Genomic DNA, 16,371 nt, shown 5'->3' on the forward strand with positions numbered 1-16,371 from the left:
CTGGTAAAGCCCATGGAGTCCAGTCTGGGACATTCACGTTTCCAAAATGCTTTTTGTACCCACTCCCCTTTTACCCAGTCCCTAGAGTTGCCTCCCTCACTAGTGTAGATACTTGCTGCTTGTCTGACTGCTCTGCTCAAACCCCAGAGCTGGTACTTCTCTGCAGAAGTCCCGACCTCTGACCCTGCCTACTCACAGTAAGTCCTTCTCTCTCCTCTCTTAGCCACGTCAGTTGCCCACCATGCTCCAGCCTCCGCTGCTATTCATTTTGTCTTCCAGAGTCTCCAGCCCCCGCCTTCAGAATCTGATACACCTCCTCTGGACAGCTTCTTGTGGTTCCCCCACTTTGGTCTGAGATGATTATTTTTCCAACCCCCTCCATCCCGCCCCCAGAAACTGTCCACATCTGTCTCTCTGATGTGGGAAGTTGAGGGTTCACATGGGAACCTGGGCTGAAGATGCCCTCGTATGCCCCTTGTATGAGACGCAGCTCCGTATCTAGTCCTCCCAGAACACAGTCCCCCCCCCCCCCCACACACACCCAGGCTGCCCTCTACAGCCTGTCTCCTGTACTTCTACTGCTGGCCCAGAAGGGGCCCGACTCACAAGGGCCTAGGCTAGACCGCATTGGAGTCTCCCCTTCAGCAGGCAGTTAGCTGGGGTCCCACAAACTCCATCTACTGAGCAGCCTGCAGGAAGCTGGAATTTGGCTGCCCAGAATGAAGGGGCAGACCCAAGTAGCTGCTTCAAGGACAGACTAGCTGTAGCCAGTGCAGGACCTGTGGGAGATATCTGCTAGTGTCAGCTAATAATATATATTTACACAGGGGAAACATGGGCTCAGAGAGGCTTAGCAACTTGCTCAGTATCACACAGCTCAGGAAGGGAATGCTCAAATGCAAACTCTACTTTCCAGGGGTCTCTAAAGCCAGTGTCATTTATGGAATATTCTGCTGTCACCACGCTTCTCACACAGAAGGTAGGAGATAGATTCTCGGACAATAAAATACAGAATTTGATGAGCATATGACTATATTTCTCTATTTGACTTCTGGCTGCTTCAGCCCAGCCCCAGCCCAACTTTGCTTGGGGAAGAATGGTTGACCCATAGTTTCTGGAACGGGAGGGAGTGAGCTCTAGGGGTGGAAGGAAATGGGACCTACAACCAGTCCCTAGCAAGTAGTGGGTCCTGGTTGTGATGAAGTGGGCATCTACTATTCGATGTGTCTGTTTGGCAACGCTGTGGCCTTGGATGTCCCACAACCTCAGAAGCCCCAGAGCGTCTCAGGCCGGGACAGCCTCCAGTGTAAGGACCTGCGTTCTCAGAGGAATGTGGAGAGATGCCTCTGGGAACACACCCCTGAGGGGCTGAGGAGGAACCCAGGGAGGCTGGGAGGGTCACCAGACCACGTAACAGGGTTGTTGCTGACAGACCGCAGCAAGCTAAGGGATGTACAGCCATCACAGGCACACGGCACAGCGAGGGTTCATAGTTGGTCGGTTATGTTCCTCAGAGCCTGAGATCTAAGCCAGGCATTATCTGCTCCTCCTTCCTCCCCCTTCCTCGTCCTCCTCCCCTGCCTGTTCTCTCTGGGTTCAAATGTGTAGACAATAGAGTTGGTTCTCTCCTTCCACCATATGCATAGCAGGGATCAAACTTGGATTGCCTGGCGTCAGTCACCTTTACCCTCTGAGCCATCTTGCCAGAACCTTCACTTATTTATTTATTTTTTTTTACCTTTTGTATTTTTGTTTTTATTTTTTTGAGACAGGGTTTCTCCATGTAGTCTTGGCAGACCTGGAACTCCCTCTATAGACCAGGCAGGCCTCAAACTCATAGAGATCCACCTGCCTCTGACTCCCAAGTGCTGGATTAAGGCATGCACCACCACCACCCGGCAAAGATTTATTTATTATGTATACAGTGTTCTGTCTGCACATCAGAAGAGGGCACCAAATCTCACAGATGGCTGTGAGGCACCACGTGGTTGCTAATAATTGAACTCAGGACCTCTGGAAGAGCAGGCAGTACTCTTAACCTCTGAGCCATCCCTCCAAGTCGTCACTTTTTTTTTTAAAAAAATAAGTAATTTATTTTTATTTTAGATGTTTGGGTGTTTTGCCTGCATGTATGTCTGTGTAACACATGTGTGCAGCACCCACAGTGGCCAGAATAATCAGCCCTTCTGGAACTGGAGTTATGGACAGTTGTTAGCTGTCACATGGGTGCTGGGGACGGACCCAGGTCCTCTGCAAGAGCAGCAAGTAAGTCACCTCGCTAGTCCCTTCACCTTATTTTTTGAGGCAGAGTCTCTTCCTGAGCCCAGAGCTCACCAGTTGTGCTAGATTGGCAGGCCCAAGTCCCAGAGATCCTCCTCTGGCCTTACCAGCCCTGGGGTTACAGATGTGCCCTATCACATCTGGCTTCTATGTGGGTCCTGAGGATCAGGTCTTCAGGCTTGTGTAGCCATGACTGTCCTGTCTCCCCAGCCCTGAGCTGGGAGTTTTCACAGCCTACACAGTCTTGCCTGCTCTCACTAGCCTGGCCTGGAGGATGTCAGCTCCAGCCAGCATCCGCAGTTACAGGGAAAGTGGTTGGAGTGTTCATGTGTCCAGCTCCTGTGTCTAGTGAATAAGGCCAAGTGGTAGATACACTTGTTCAGCTGCTCACCCAGCAGGAGCTAGGGGCATATCCTCTGAAGCCAAGTACCCACAAAGATGCAGTTTGACAAATGGTCCCCAGGGTGGAAATGGACGCTGGTCAAGGGACAAGGCAATGTGAGATGTGGGTGCCAGAGTCTTGCTTAAACATGGCTCCTCACTGTGATAAACAATGGCTCCCTGAGGGGGACTTTTATTTTTTTTATTACTACAGTGGGGTGTCAGAATGAGCCCCCTTTAATGCCCTGAAAAGGGCCCACCCTGTTTCTCACCAATGGTTGCCCCTCTTGGACAGCAAGCAATATAGGTATCGGCTATCCCTCTTCTTGAAGCCCCTGGGAAGAAAAGATCACTGAAGCCAAACAGCACAGGCTACAGTCTTGGACTAGAACCAGCTGTCCAACTAGTTTGAGAAAGCCCCATGTGTGCTCAGACCTCCGTTTTCCCATCTGTCTTCCCCTCAACTAAAGAGAGGGAAGAGGAGTGTGGTGTGAGGATTTGGGGTCTCAGAGCAGTCTCAATCCAGAGTCTGCAGTCCCCTGCAGGGGTGTTCAGCTTCCCTTCCAATGAAAGGGGACGAGGGAGGAGCTTCCTTCCCCAAGAAGGTAAATGTGTGGATTTAAGGGCAGATGTGGTGATATGTATCATATGTTGGGGGAGGGGTACCCTTTCACCTCTACCCAGGCCCATTCCTCAACTTTCCCTGGCTAAGAGCCAAGCAGGGACCCGTCATCAGCCCATATTCAGGACCCAGTCATGCAGGAGAGCAAGAAGGTGCTGCAGACCTGGCTGCATGGTCCCAACCCTGTTCCCTCAGCATCTATGGAACACTTTCTGCGTAGCAGGCACTGGGCTGTGTGCCCGGGGAGGGGATCTTTAAGACCAGCTGCACCAGCACCCCGCTCTGGGCATGCTGTAGACGGTCATTCCTTTGGAAGGAATCCAGCGCGGACATCCAGGCATCTGGATTTCAATCCAGGATTTAGTTCTCACCACCACTTAGAACTAAATGAATCCTGAAGAGAGGGCTTGGAAGAGCAGGGATGGCTCTGCACCTGTAGAGAGGCCTGGGGCTCTGGTTCTAGCCAGGGTGGGAGGAGCCTGGGGCTCTGGTTCTAGCCGGGGTGGGAGGAGCCTGGGCCTCTCTGGATTATGGCGGATTTCAGAGTGGAAACCGAGGCTGAGAAGAGAAAGTCTTCCTGAGAGGACATAGCAATGTCCCTGCCAGGTGAGCTCTCTAAACCGAGAACAGCAGAACATATATGCGTGCCAGAATTTCTCACAACCTGGAGTGGCTGAACTTGACATCGCGTTTCTTCCGTGCCCGAGTGTGACACGGGTAAGAAAGTAGGAAGGAGCTGGGCGGTGGTGGCGCACGCCTTTAATCTCAGCACTCAGGAGGCACAAGCAGGTGCATCTCTGTGAGTTTGAGGCCAACCTGGTCTCCAAAGCTAGTTCAGGACACCTAGGACTGTTACACAGAGAAACCTTGTGTAGCGCATCACACCCGTCTATGTTCTATGCGCCACCATACGGTGAACAGGGCAAGGGGCTGGAGATTGAAACACACAAAGACTCACAGACAGAGAGACAGAGACACAGGTCATCCTTGAAACCAGAATGCCCCAAGAATGCCCCCTTTATTGTGTCCAGGGGCAGCTTATATAGGAATAGCCACGTCCCAGCCAAATGCACCAGAAACCATTCCCCTGCCATCAGGAACTCCTGAGGGTCTCGTGCTCAGAGCAGCTGTAGGCACTCAGATCAGGGGAAAACAACTTGTTTACAAGAAATTCAGGATCTGGGGGTTCACAGCTCCCAACAGTCTTTAAAAACCAACCCTCCCCCCAAAAAATATGTAGGAGTAGAGGCTTAAAGTTGGGCTGTGACTAGCCCAGGCTACCAACAGCTCACCACATCCAGATAGCAGATGATACCAAGGAGCAGGGCACCTTCCTCTACCCTCCTTGGCACTGCCAGTTCCTTCCCCTACCACTCCCAAGAGCTACCCTGGTCAGGGTCAGATGAGACAAGCTTCCAAGGGGATGCAGTACAGGTTGGGAGAGGGAAGCTTGGGTGCTTTGGTTTATGGTCTGAGATCTAAATTGTGGGCCGATGGCCATCCTGGAGGCATGCCTGGGTACTTAGGTTGCACCCTTGGAACCCACTTAAATAGCAGAGCCAAAGGCTTTAAAAACTGAACCAGGGTTTGCAGAAAATTGGATGGAATCTGTAGTCTAGATCTTGCCCAGGTCAACTGTCTGCTAAGACACTCTCATCTGGTAGATCAGCATTTGCTTTGGGTTTAAGAGAGGTCTACAGTTTCCTAAAGTGCTGGTCAGTTTTAGTTAATGTTAACTAGGCCCATCTAGGTAGAAGGAACCTCCATTGAGGACTTTTCTCCATCAGACTGTCTTTTTTGATTAATGCTTGATGTGGCAGGGCTCAGCCCACTATGGGTGGGGCAACCCCTGGGCTGGTGGTCCCAGATTCTTTTTTTTTTGTTTGTTTGTTTTTTTGTTTTTGTTTTTTTGAGACAGGGTTTCTCTGTAGCTTTGGTGCCTGTCCCAGAACTAGCTCTTGTAGACCAGGCTGGCCTCGAACTCACAGAGATCCGCCTGCCTCTGCATCCCAAGTGCTGGGATTAAAGGCGTGCACCACCACCGCCTGGCTCCAGATTCTATGAGAAAGCAGGCTGAGCAAACCATGAGGAGCAAGGCAGTAAGCAGCACCCCTCCATGGCTTCTTCTTCAGCTCCTGCTTCCAGGTTCCTGCCTTAACTTCTCTTCATGATGGACTATAAGCCTTTCCTCCCCAAGTTTTCAGGGTGTTTAGCTCATTAACAGAAAGAAACTTAGAATATATAATAAAATAATATAAACATTTGGGGTATAACCTAAACTTAGGATATGAAGAACTCTAAAAAAGTCTCAATTCACAGTGAAAAGACTACTAATGGATTAGATAGACAGACAGACACTAACCCTGACATAATACAGGCATTGATCAAAGATTTAAAAAGCAGTTCTTATGACCGTACTCCAAGAAATAATAATGAATATTCTTGAAATGAAATAAAAGATGGAAAGGCTCAAGATAACTAGAAGATAGAAGGAACTAAATTCATCTTCTAGAACTTAAAAATACACGGAAGGGACTGAATTGCTTTAATATCAGAATGGAAATGAGCCAAAGGCATCTGTGAACATGAAGATCTACGGGGATCTATAAGAATGATTCAGTCTCAACAACACAGAAAAAAAAAAGATGGAAAAAGAGAAACAAAGACAGTGACAAAGTCCCAAAGACAGTGGGAAAACACCAAACAGTTGTCAGACATCCATGCCATCAAGAGTCCTGGGTATAGGGAAAGCTCTGGAAGTTTATGCCCGACCTACGCGCAGGAGGCAGAGAGACCATTAACTGGGAATGGTGTGGGCTTTTGAACCTCAAAGCTCACCCCAGTGACATACCTCCTCTAACAGGGCCATGCCTTCTCATCCTTCCCAAACAGTTTCACCAACTGGGGACCAAACACTCGAGTATGTGAGCCTGTGGGGGCCTCCTTATTCAAACCACCATAAACCATCATTTAAGAAAATATTTATGTTTATTTTGTGTGTATGGGTGTTTTTGCCTGCACGCATGTGAACTGTGTGCATGCAATACCCATGGAAGCCAGAAGAGGGTGTCAGATCATTTTGAATTGGAGTTAGCAGAGGCTTGTGAGTCCCCACATAGGTTCTGGGAACCAAACCCAGGTCCTGTGGAAGAGCAGCAAGTTCTCTTAGCTACTGACCCATCTCTCCAGCCCCAATTACTATCATTAATTATTAATTGTTAGTAAACTCCTACTACTTGGAGTATACATCACCACAGGTATGTATGAATGAAAAAAGCGATGTATTATGTATTTACTATTGTGTGTGGACAAGCCTGCACATGTTGTGGCTCCTCTGTGGAGGTCAGCTCTCTCCTGCCACCATGGATTCCAGGTTCTGGACTCAGGGTGCTAGGCTTATGAGGTAAGTGCCTCTCCTCAGCTCAAAACGTTGGTATTAATAGTAAGTCATACCTATCTTTCCCTTTTGGTCCTGGGATCAAACCCAGGGCCTTCAGTGTGTTAGGGGAGCACTCCACCATCAGACCATACCCCAGCCTTAGCATTCTGTGGGCTTCAGTCCTATCTGAAGTCTCAGGCAGCCATGAGTGGTCCTCAGATAAGGGGGTGACTCCTGCATTTGCCCCGTGCCCTTTGGTATGTCACTCAACTTCCCTAGACCCCAGACGGGGTGGACACCACCACCTGTAAGCTCTGAGGACACAATGAAATGAGGTGACAGACCTGGCATAGAAGAAGACGTTCAACCACTGTGGTGTCCTTTTGCTTCCGTCTTAGACAAGATGAAAATGCTTATGAAACCTGCTTTTTAGTCCCCGCCCCCTGTAAGCCCCCCCCCCCCCCCCCCCCTTAGCGCCTCTCCTCTGTAGGAAGCACTGTGGTGGGAATCAAATGGAGATTTTGAAATAGTTTGTTTAATTTTATGTGTGTGAGTGCTGGCCTTTGTGTGTGTATGTGTACCGTGTGCACGCACAGTTGAGTGCTGGCCTTTGTGTGTGTGTGTGTGTGTCTACAGTGCTTACAGAGGTGAGAAGAGGGCATCAGGTTACAGGTAGTTGTGAGCTGCCGTGTGGATGTGGGGAACCGAATCCAGGGTCTCTGCAAGAGCAACAACCTTTCCAGTCCTGGAACGCTATTTGAGTTTTAGTGTGGCAAAGCTGTGCTCAGGCTATGAAATGCGTGTGGAGGATGTGAGGGTCTGGGAGCTGCGGAGGAAAGGAGTCCCAGCGTGCTCCTGCAGGGTGGGGTGTGAGGCTTTTGTCCTCATGGTCCCTAGATCCGCACTCTGTGCTGCCTCTCCTCACCATGAGCTGGGGACACTGTGGCGGAAGAGCGCAGGCACTCCCCAGGGGCCACCTGGTTCTGTCAGATGACCCTGCGCTGGCTTTGGGGGGCAAGGAGACTTGGGTGCTGAATTAGTTAGGGATAATATTCCAGAGCCCCCCCCCCCCAATAGGTAAAATTGTGGGCTAATTCCTTCTTTGGGCGAAAGAAAGATGGAGGTAGCCTTGGCGGGCTGGCCCAGAGGGGCCTCAGTGCCATGGGGATTTCAGGATCCTTTGTGCCATTCCTGGTCTCAAGTGAGTCAATCTGCCTTTCACCTGTTCCCTGAGGTAGAGACAAAGTGACTCCTCCGTGTGTGTGTGTGTGTGTGTGTGTGTGTGTGTGTATAAACTGGTTAGTTTTTATTGTCAGCTTGACACGACCTAGAGCCACCAGGAAGGGGGAACCTCAACTGAAAATCGCCTTGATCAGATTGGCCTGTGGCCATGTTTGTGAGGAATTGTCTTGATGGTGATTGATGGGAGAGGGCCCAGCCCACTGTGGGCAGCACCATCCCTAGGCAGACGGGCTGGGTTGTATAAGAAAACTAGCAGAGAGCATGCCAGTATGCAACATCCCTCCATGGATCTACTTCCGTTCCTTCCTGACTTCCCTCGGTGATGTGATGGGAATGGGAACTGGAAATTCAGATAAACCCTTTGCTTCTCTAGCTGCTTTTGGTCATTGTGTTTATTACAGCAACAGAAAGCAAACTATAGGGCTGGAAAGATGGCTCAGCAGTTAAGAGTGTGTACTGGGCATACCAAGGATCCAAGTTCGATTCCCAGCACCTACATTAGGTGACTTACAACTGTCTATAACTCCACTTCCAGGAGATCTGATTCTCTTCTCTGGCCTTCCAGGGCACTGCAGACATGGTTTAGTCTTTCTTTCTTTCTTTCTTTCTTTCTTTCTTTCTTTCTTTTCTCTCTCTCTCTCTCTCTCTCTCTCTCTCCCTCCCTCCCCCTCCCTCCCTCCCTCCCTCCCTTCCTTCCTTCCTTCCTTTCTTCCTTTCTGTCTGTTTTCTAAGACAGGGTTTCTCGGTGTAACAGCCCTAGCTGTCCTGGAACTAGCTCTGTAGACCAGGCTGGCCTCAAACTCACAGATTTTCACCTGCCTCTGCCTCCTGAGTGCTGGGATTAAAGACGTGCATCACCACCACCTGGTTAGTTTGTTTGCTTTTTTAAATTAATGCTAACTCTAAGGACAACCTTGTGTGTAATGTTCATGAACGATGGCTAGGCTGACTGGCCACCAAACCTCAGGGGTTCTCCTGTTTCTGCTTTGCCAGTTCTGGGATTACAAATATGGGCCACTACTCCTCCTGACTTTTCTGTGGGTACGAGGGATTGAACTCAGGCGCATACTTTCCCATCTGGATCCCCTATCCCCTTTGGCCTGCTTGATTTTGAGGGACTTCACCAGAAGCTCGTCTATCAACCCCCCTCATATCTCATTGCCTGTCATATTGCCAACACCAGGAGCATTTCCAGGGAGGCTAGGCTCTACAAAGCCTAGCTGTTATGGTCCTCAGGAGGGACGAGACCAACACGGCAGAGGGCTGAGGCTTTCTCTGGTGTAATCTTGGAAATGTTGGCTCATGGTGGGGGGCTGGTCACTGTGGGAGACACGTCTTATCTTCTGGAACGTTTGGCTAAGAGTATGTGATAAACACATTCTAGTAGCAAATCGAGGGTATCCATGTCAGATGGCGGTGGTAACAGCTGCCGGAGAGAGGAGTGACTGAGGGTTGGCACAGGGTCACCTGCCAGTGTCCACTGAGGCCATCACCACAGCCTTTTCTAAGGAAAAGGTCCATGTGCTTCAGGTGGCCGTGTTTGGTCACAGGTGACCTGTCTCGGTTTTTAACTCTCGGTTTCAGCTGATTAGAGAAAAGGTGGGCACCCGGCTTACAAGCGTCCAGTCTGTAGGCGGGACAGCCCCTAGCGCAAGCACCCATGAGCCCGTCAGACTGGCCGACTCAAGAATCTGAGCTAAAAAGTGTAGACAGAGCTTGCGGGCTGGGCTGGGGCGACGGCTTAGCTGGTAGAGTGCTTGCTGCCCACACACCAGGACCTAGATGTGATCTCTAGCACTCACAGGAAACAAACCAAAAACAGGCGTTGTGGTGTAAGCTTGGAATCAGCAAGCTTCATGTTTGATGAGAGACATTGTCTCATAATAGTATCAGGTGAAGAGTGACTAAGGACACTCAGTGTCAACTTTTGGTGTGCACATATGCACACACACACACACACAGGTAAACATGCCGGCCCTGAGAAATGTTCAGTAGGGCCAACAGGCCCTTCTCCTGGAAGATCAGAAGTAAAGTTGAGCTCATGGAAGCTCATTCTGCTAAGGGTGAACCATACGACAGTATCGTGAATGTTTCTGCAAATTCAGTTAAAAAGTTGCACAGCAAAGATATGTTTATGTTTGCAGATATGGATATAAATTTTAGCAGAACACAGCAACATCAAAACAGTGTTCATATCCAATTAAGAAATCCATGGAGCAGAAATGAATTTGGGATTGATGGTAATGTTACATATAATGGAAAATCGGAACAAAATGAGTTACTGGCATATCAATTGAAAAAGAAGCTGTAGGAGGGGGATGTAGGCCAGGTGGTAGAGAGCTTGCGTAGTATGCGTGAATCTCTGGGTCGGATCCCCAGCCTTATAGAAACTGGTGGGCACATCTGTAATCTCGGCACTCCAGAAGTGGAGACAAGAAGGCCAGCGATTCCAGGACACCCTGGACTTCATAGAGAATTTGGAGCCAGTCTTGGCTCCAAAAGAAAAGAAAAGTTGGGTCATGGTGGCACACACCATTAATCCCAGCACTCAGGAGACAGAGGAAGGCAGATCTCTGAGTTCAAGGCCGGGCAGAGTGAGTTCCAGGACAGCCAAGGTTACATAGTGAAACCCTGTCTGGGGTGGGGTGGGGGAAGAAAGAAAAGAAACTGAAGGCTATAGATAACATACGAACTCAGATGGACACACGAAGAGTAGCTCTTGCTGTGGTAGGCGTGATAACAGCTAAGAGGAAGAATCGCTGGGGATGGAGAGACGGCTCGGCAGCTAAGACCGCTTGCTATTCTTGCAAAGAACTCAAGTTTTTTTCCAGCTCCCATGTTGGGCAGCTCACAACTGCCTGTTCCTCCAGATCCAGGGGCTCCAATCCCCTCTTCTGGCTTCCATGGATGCTCCCACCCACAAATAAAAATAAAAGTTAAAACAAACAAAACCTACCAAAACATAGACCAATTGTGCAGCAGGGCCTGGCTATCCACTTGCCTCAGGTGCAAATCTTTTTTTTTTTTTTAAATATTTATTTATTATGTATACGATGTTCTGTCTGTGTGTTGCCTGCAGGCCAGAAGAGGGCACCAGACCTCATTACAGATGGTTGTGAGCCACCATGTGGTTGCTGGGAATTGAACTCAGGACCGTTGGAAGAGCAGGCAATGCTCTTAACCTCTGAGCCATCTCTCCAGCCCCAAATCTTTTTTTTTTTTAATTTATTTATTTATTAAAGATTTCTGTCTCTTCCCCGCCACCGCCTCCCATCTCCCTCCTCCTCCCCCAATCAAGTCCCCCTCCCTCGTCAGCCCAAAGAGCAATCAGGGTTCCCTGCCCTGTGGGAAGTCCAAGGACCACCCACCTCCATCCAGGTCTAGTAAGGTGAGCATCCAAACTGCCTAGGCTCCCACAAAGGTGCACACACACAAAACACATACTCATCTTAGTAGTCAAGACAAACAATATTTAAAGTAGTGATTTTTTTTTTTGGTTGGTTGGGTTTTTTTCATTTGTTTATTTCTCTGTAGCTTTGGAGCTGTCTGGAACTCACACTGTAGACCAGGCTGGCCTCGGACTCACAGAGATCCACCTGCCTCTGCCTCCCGAGTGCTGGGATTAAAGGTGTGTGCCTCCACCTCCCAGCTAAATAAGTGGTATTATCTTATTAAAAATAAAAGTTAATATTAAAATCCTTGGTGATCAAGTGCTGGCTAATTTTATGTCAACATGACACGAACTAGAGTATCAAGGGGGAGGGAGCCTCAGTTGGGGAAATGCTTCCCTAAGATCTGACTGTGGGAAGCCTGTAGGACATTTTCTTAATTAGTGACTGATGGTAGAGGGACGGCCCACTATGGGCGGAGCCACCCCTAGACTAGTGGTCCTGGGTGCTGTAAGAAAGAAGGAGCAAGCCAGTAAGCAAGCACCTCTCCATGGCCTCTGCATCAGCTCCTGCCTCCAGGTTCTTGCCCTGTTTGAGTTCCTGCCCTGACTTCCTTTGGTGATGAAGTCTCAACACAGCAGTAGTGATCCTGACTAGGACAAACAATGCCAGCCGTCATTCTTACTTTTATAGTGGCCCAAAGTATTTTATAATTATTATGAAGTAATTAGTTATTCAATATGGTAACACAGGCACTAGGGCAAATAGGGCCACTGACCTCATGAAACCTTCTAAGTGAAGAAACAACATCAAGACAGATAATGAGGGGCTGGTGTGATGGCTCAGTGGTTAAGAGCATGGACTGCTCTTGCAGAGGACCCAAGTCCAGTTCCCAGATCCCACTTAAGGGGGCTCACAACCACCTCTAACTCCAGCACTAAGGGATCCAGTGCCTCTGGCTCATCCCCAATAAGGACATGCACATATATTGTTAAAATCTCTATAAAAGGAATTATTTTTTCTAGAGTTTGGAAGAATTCTCTGTGGCTCTGTAATCCCCCAGCAATTCTATGATGTTCTTTTTTGATGAAAATAATTTATTGTTATTTTAAAGTTCATTATTTAATTTAATTTTTTGGTGCCTGTGTGCTACTGATTACATGTGGACAACCTGGAAAGTCAGCTCTCTCCTTCCACCATGTAGGTCCTAGGGATTGAACTCAGGTCCTCAGGCTTGACAACAGGTGCCCTACCCACTGAACCCTCTCGACAGCCTTACTATATATATTTTTTAAAGATTTATTTATTTATTATATAGACAGTGTTCTGTCTGCATGTATGCCTGCACACCAGAAGAGGGCACCAGATCTCAATTTAGATGGTTGTGAGCTAACATGTGGTTGCTGGGAATCGAACTCAGAACCTCTGGAAGAGCAGTCAATGCTCTTAACCTCTGAGCCATCTCTCCAGCCCCTATATATTTTTTTTAAAAATTATGGTAAAATACCTATAGCAAAAAATTTATCATTTTTACCTTTGGAAGGGTACAAACTAGTGGCATTAAGTACATTCACAGTGTTGTGCAAATGTCACACTGTCTAGTTCTAGCATCTTTCTGTCACCCCAAATGGAAACTGTACCTGTGAAACTGCTCCTCTCTCCTGTCCTCCACTCCTACCCAGCAACCACAGACCCACTCTCTCTCTGGCTTGACCCTTTTGGAATGTTTTATGTAAGAGGAAACATAACAATATGCCCAGTTCCTGTCATTCAACATCAGATTAGCCAGCCCCGGGCTGGAGAGATAGTGTAGCCATTAAGAACACTGGCTACTCGGGGTGCTGGAGAGGTGGCTCAGCAGTTAAGAGCATTGACTGCTCTTCTACAAGACTGGGGTTCAATTCCCAGGACCCACAAAGACTGCCTGTAACTACAGTTCCAGGGGTTCTGAAATCCTCACACCGACATACATGCAGGCAAGACACCAATGCACATACAAATAAATAAATAAATAAATATAATACCACTGGATGCTCTTGCAGAGGATCCGGGTTCGACCCCCGGCTCCCGCAGGCTGACTCCAGTTTCAGGGTATCTGAGACCCTCTTCTGACCTCCATGAGCACCAGGCTCACATGTACACACAGACAAAAACTCTTATACAGAAACATTTCTTTTTAAATCTTAATTTTTTTTTCAAGATTCAACAACTTAGCCACAACCAGGGAGGCAGAAAATGTCACTCAGTCCCAGGGCTAACCTGTGACACACTTGTGTGTGGGGAGGGGTATCTCGGAGCCTTGTGATACAGTACAGTCTTCAAGGTGTATTTGGATGAAAAGGACAACTTGTAGGGGGAAATGCACCGTCTGCTATAAAACGTTTTAGTCAGAATGCTTAGCAAGTCATCACATTTTGTTTGTTTGTTTGGTTTTGGTTTTTGTTTCTGATTTTTCAAGACAGGTATCTCTGTAGTTTTGGAGCCTGTTTTGAAACTTGCTCTGATATCTGCCTGCCTCTGCCTCTTGAGTGCTGGGATTAAAGGTGTGCGCCACCATCACCCAGCTAAGCCACCAAATTTTTAGCATTTGAAATTTTATCAAATTTTAGGTATTGACAACAGTTTTTAGAAAGCTTCCCTTATTCCATGCTGGAAGTCAACTACCTCTGTGTCTCAGAACGAGGAGAGAAAGGACGAAATTATAAGGACCATTTAGAGCTATTTAGAGCAACCGGCTGGCTAGGGAGCTCTGGGGCCCTCCTGTCTCCACCTCCCTAGCGCTGGGATGACAAGCGTGCGCTACCACACACAGCTTTGTTTATATTCATTTATTTATTCGTTTATTTTTGTGTTTCCCCAGGAAAAGTTAATCCAATACCATCGTGTGTTCCTGGTATCAAACTCAGGTTCTCATGAGTCTAAGACAAGTACTTTACTGGCTAAGTCCACAATAGGCATAGGAAATAAAAAATAAAAAGATTTACTTTAATTTTTCCCTATAGGTATTTGCATCCATTTATGCGTGTGCGTATATGTCTGAGAGGCCCAGAAGACAGCAACAGGTTCCTGGAGTTACAGGTGGTTGACTATGAGCTCGGTAGCGTGGGTGCTGGGATGTGAAGTCCGATTCTCTGCGATGCAGTCCGCACTCTTAACAGCCAAACCATCGCTCCAGCCCCTCAATGGGCATTTCAGGTGAGAAAGCAGCACCGAAGAGTGGTAGGGATTGTTCCTTGCCACACAGCCATAGCACAAACAGCCTAAGCCTAACCTCTGAATGCGGAACATCTACTCTGTCAGGCACTGAATGGGGAACACCTACTGTGTGCCAGGGATGGAACAAGGACCCAGTTGCCAAGCGGGAGCTGAGCACCCCCACTCCCCAATTCCCCACCCCTTTCAGGGGCGGTCGGAGTTTCAGGGATTTGAGGCATTCCACTCATTTTCAGGGCACTCATGTCTGCCACCAAAGCTTTCTCAAACTGAGTAAGAGAGGAAGGGCCTGGATGACACTGAGCCCTGACAACATGGGGTGGGGGTATCGCGCGGGAGGGCAGTAGCAAGAGCCCCAGCTGAGAGCCTGGCTTCTGTGACAGTGAGAGACAGATGGCTCAGTGGTTGAGAGCACTTGTTCTTGCAGAGGACCTGAGTTCAATTCCCAGTACTCACATGGTGACTCATGGATCTGATGCCCTCTTCCGACCTCCTCAGGCACCAAGCACACATGTGAGATACAGACATCCATGCAGCAAAACACTTGTGCATGTAAGATAACATACGTAAAACTAAAACTAAAATTGGAAAACACACACACACACAAAAGGGAAGTGGTGCAGGATGAGTGACTGTTGAGGATGACTTCTGGTCTACACACACACACACACACACACACACACACACATCCCTTCCTCAGATCACCGTACCAGATCTTCCTATGCATAGAATGGCACTTAGTAGGTACTCAGCAAGTGTCTTTACCAACTAGAAACACGTTTGGGAAACTGCACTGGCTGTTGCCACAGGGGGAGGCAGTGGCCACTGCACCCCCTCCACCCCCCAACCCTGCCCCACTCCTCCTGCACATTCCTGGGGGCTGATGAGTCAGACTTTCCACCCCCTGCGATGTCTGCTGCTGCCTGCCAGCCAAAATGTTTTTGCAGACCAGAGTCATAACTACAGAGTCTTTTCTCCTAACCCTCCAGGGGTGAAACCGCGGAAAGTATTTGAAGCACGCTGCCCGGGAATGCGCAAGCCTCCACGGAGGGCTTGGCAGGGCCCAGCAATTTCTCAGCCCACTCTGCTCTCTTGGAGGAGACTTCTGCCAGGGCTCAGGTTTCCGCTGAACACTGGATCAGTCCTTGCTGGGCTTTCGACCTTTTCTCCTGCAGAACCCTCTTACAGGTCTTGAATCATATGCTTGCTCACTTACTTGCTCGCTCACGGAGGCTGGAGGCACAGTGACTTTTCCCAGCTGGAAGCCACCAAGTCACTGGCCTGGGGGTAGCAGCTGCTCACAGGCCCGTGATGTCCTGAATAGAGGGGCATCTAATGAAAAGGCCCTGCAGTGTCTGGGGAGATGGCTCAGTGAGGTACAAGGATGAGGACCTGAGTTCAAGCCCCAGCACCCAGGAAACAAGTTAGGCTGAATAGTACATGCTTCTAATCCTAGCCCTGAGGAGGCAGAGACAAGCAGACCCTGGCACTCACTGGCCTAGCTAGTCTACTTGGTGAGTCTCAGGCCAGTGAGAGAAACTGTTTCTAAAACGATACAAAATACCAGAGTAGCTGGTGCCTAAGGGGAATGATATTCAGGGTAGACCCCTGGCCTCCACACATGTACACCCCCAACACAAACACATATCCCATCCCACACACACAAAGAAGGGGCCTTGCAGGGTATTCTGTGTGATGCATGGTTAGGAGCAAGCCCTGCCCCCAGACCCCTACCCATTCTACCTCCAAGGCCCACTCAGACCCCCATCTCTCCCAACACCGGAGGGGGTATTTTTTGACTGAGCTAAAGGGCATTTTTGCAGTTGAAGGCACCGTTAAGCTTCAGAGGTTCAAGGGTCCAGAGG

The 16,371-nt window shown here is 48.8% G+C and overlaps 1 pseudogene; it reads left to right on the plus strand.

Annotated features, from left to right (window-relative positions):
* The first annotated feature begins 1,221 nt into the window (after nucleotides 1-1,221).
* The window catches only part of LOC121465975, a 98,725-nt pseudogene continuing 83,575 nt past the window's right edge, over nucleotides 1,222-16,371 (plus strand).

Source organism: Microtus oregoni, unplaced genomic scaffold, assembly GCF_018167655.1.
Source record: "Microtus oregoni isolate MIOR12 unplaced genomic scaffold, Mior012 000032F_ref0000030, whole genome shotgun sequence".
In the NCBI taxonomy this organism is placed as follows: Eukaryota; Metazoa; Chordata; class Mammalia; order Rodentia; family Cricetidae; genus Microtus; species Microtus oregoni.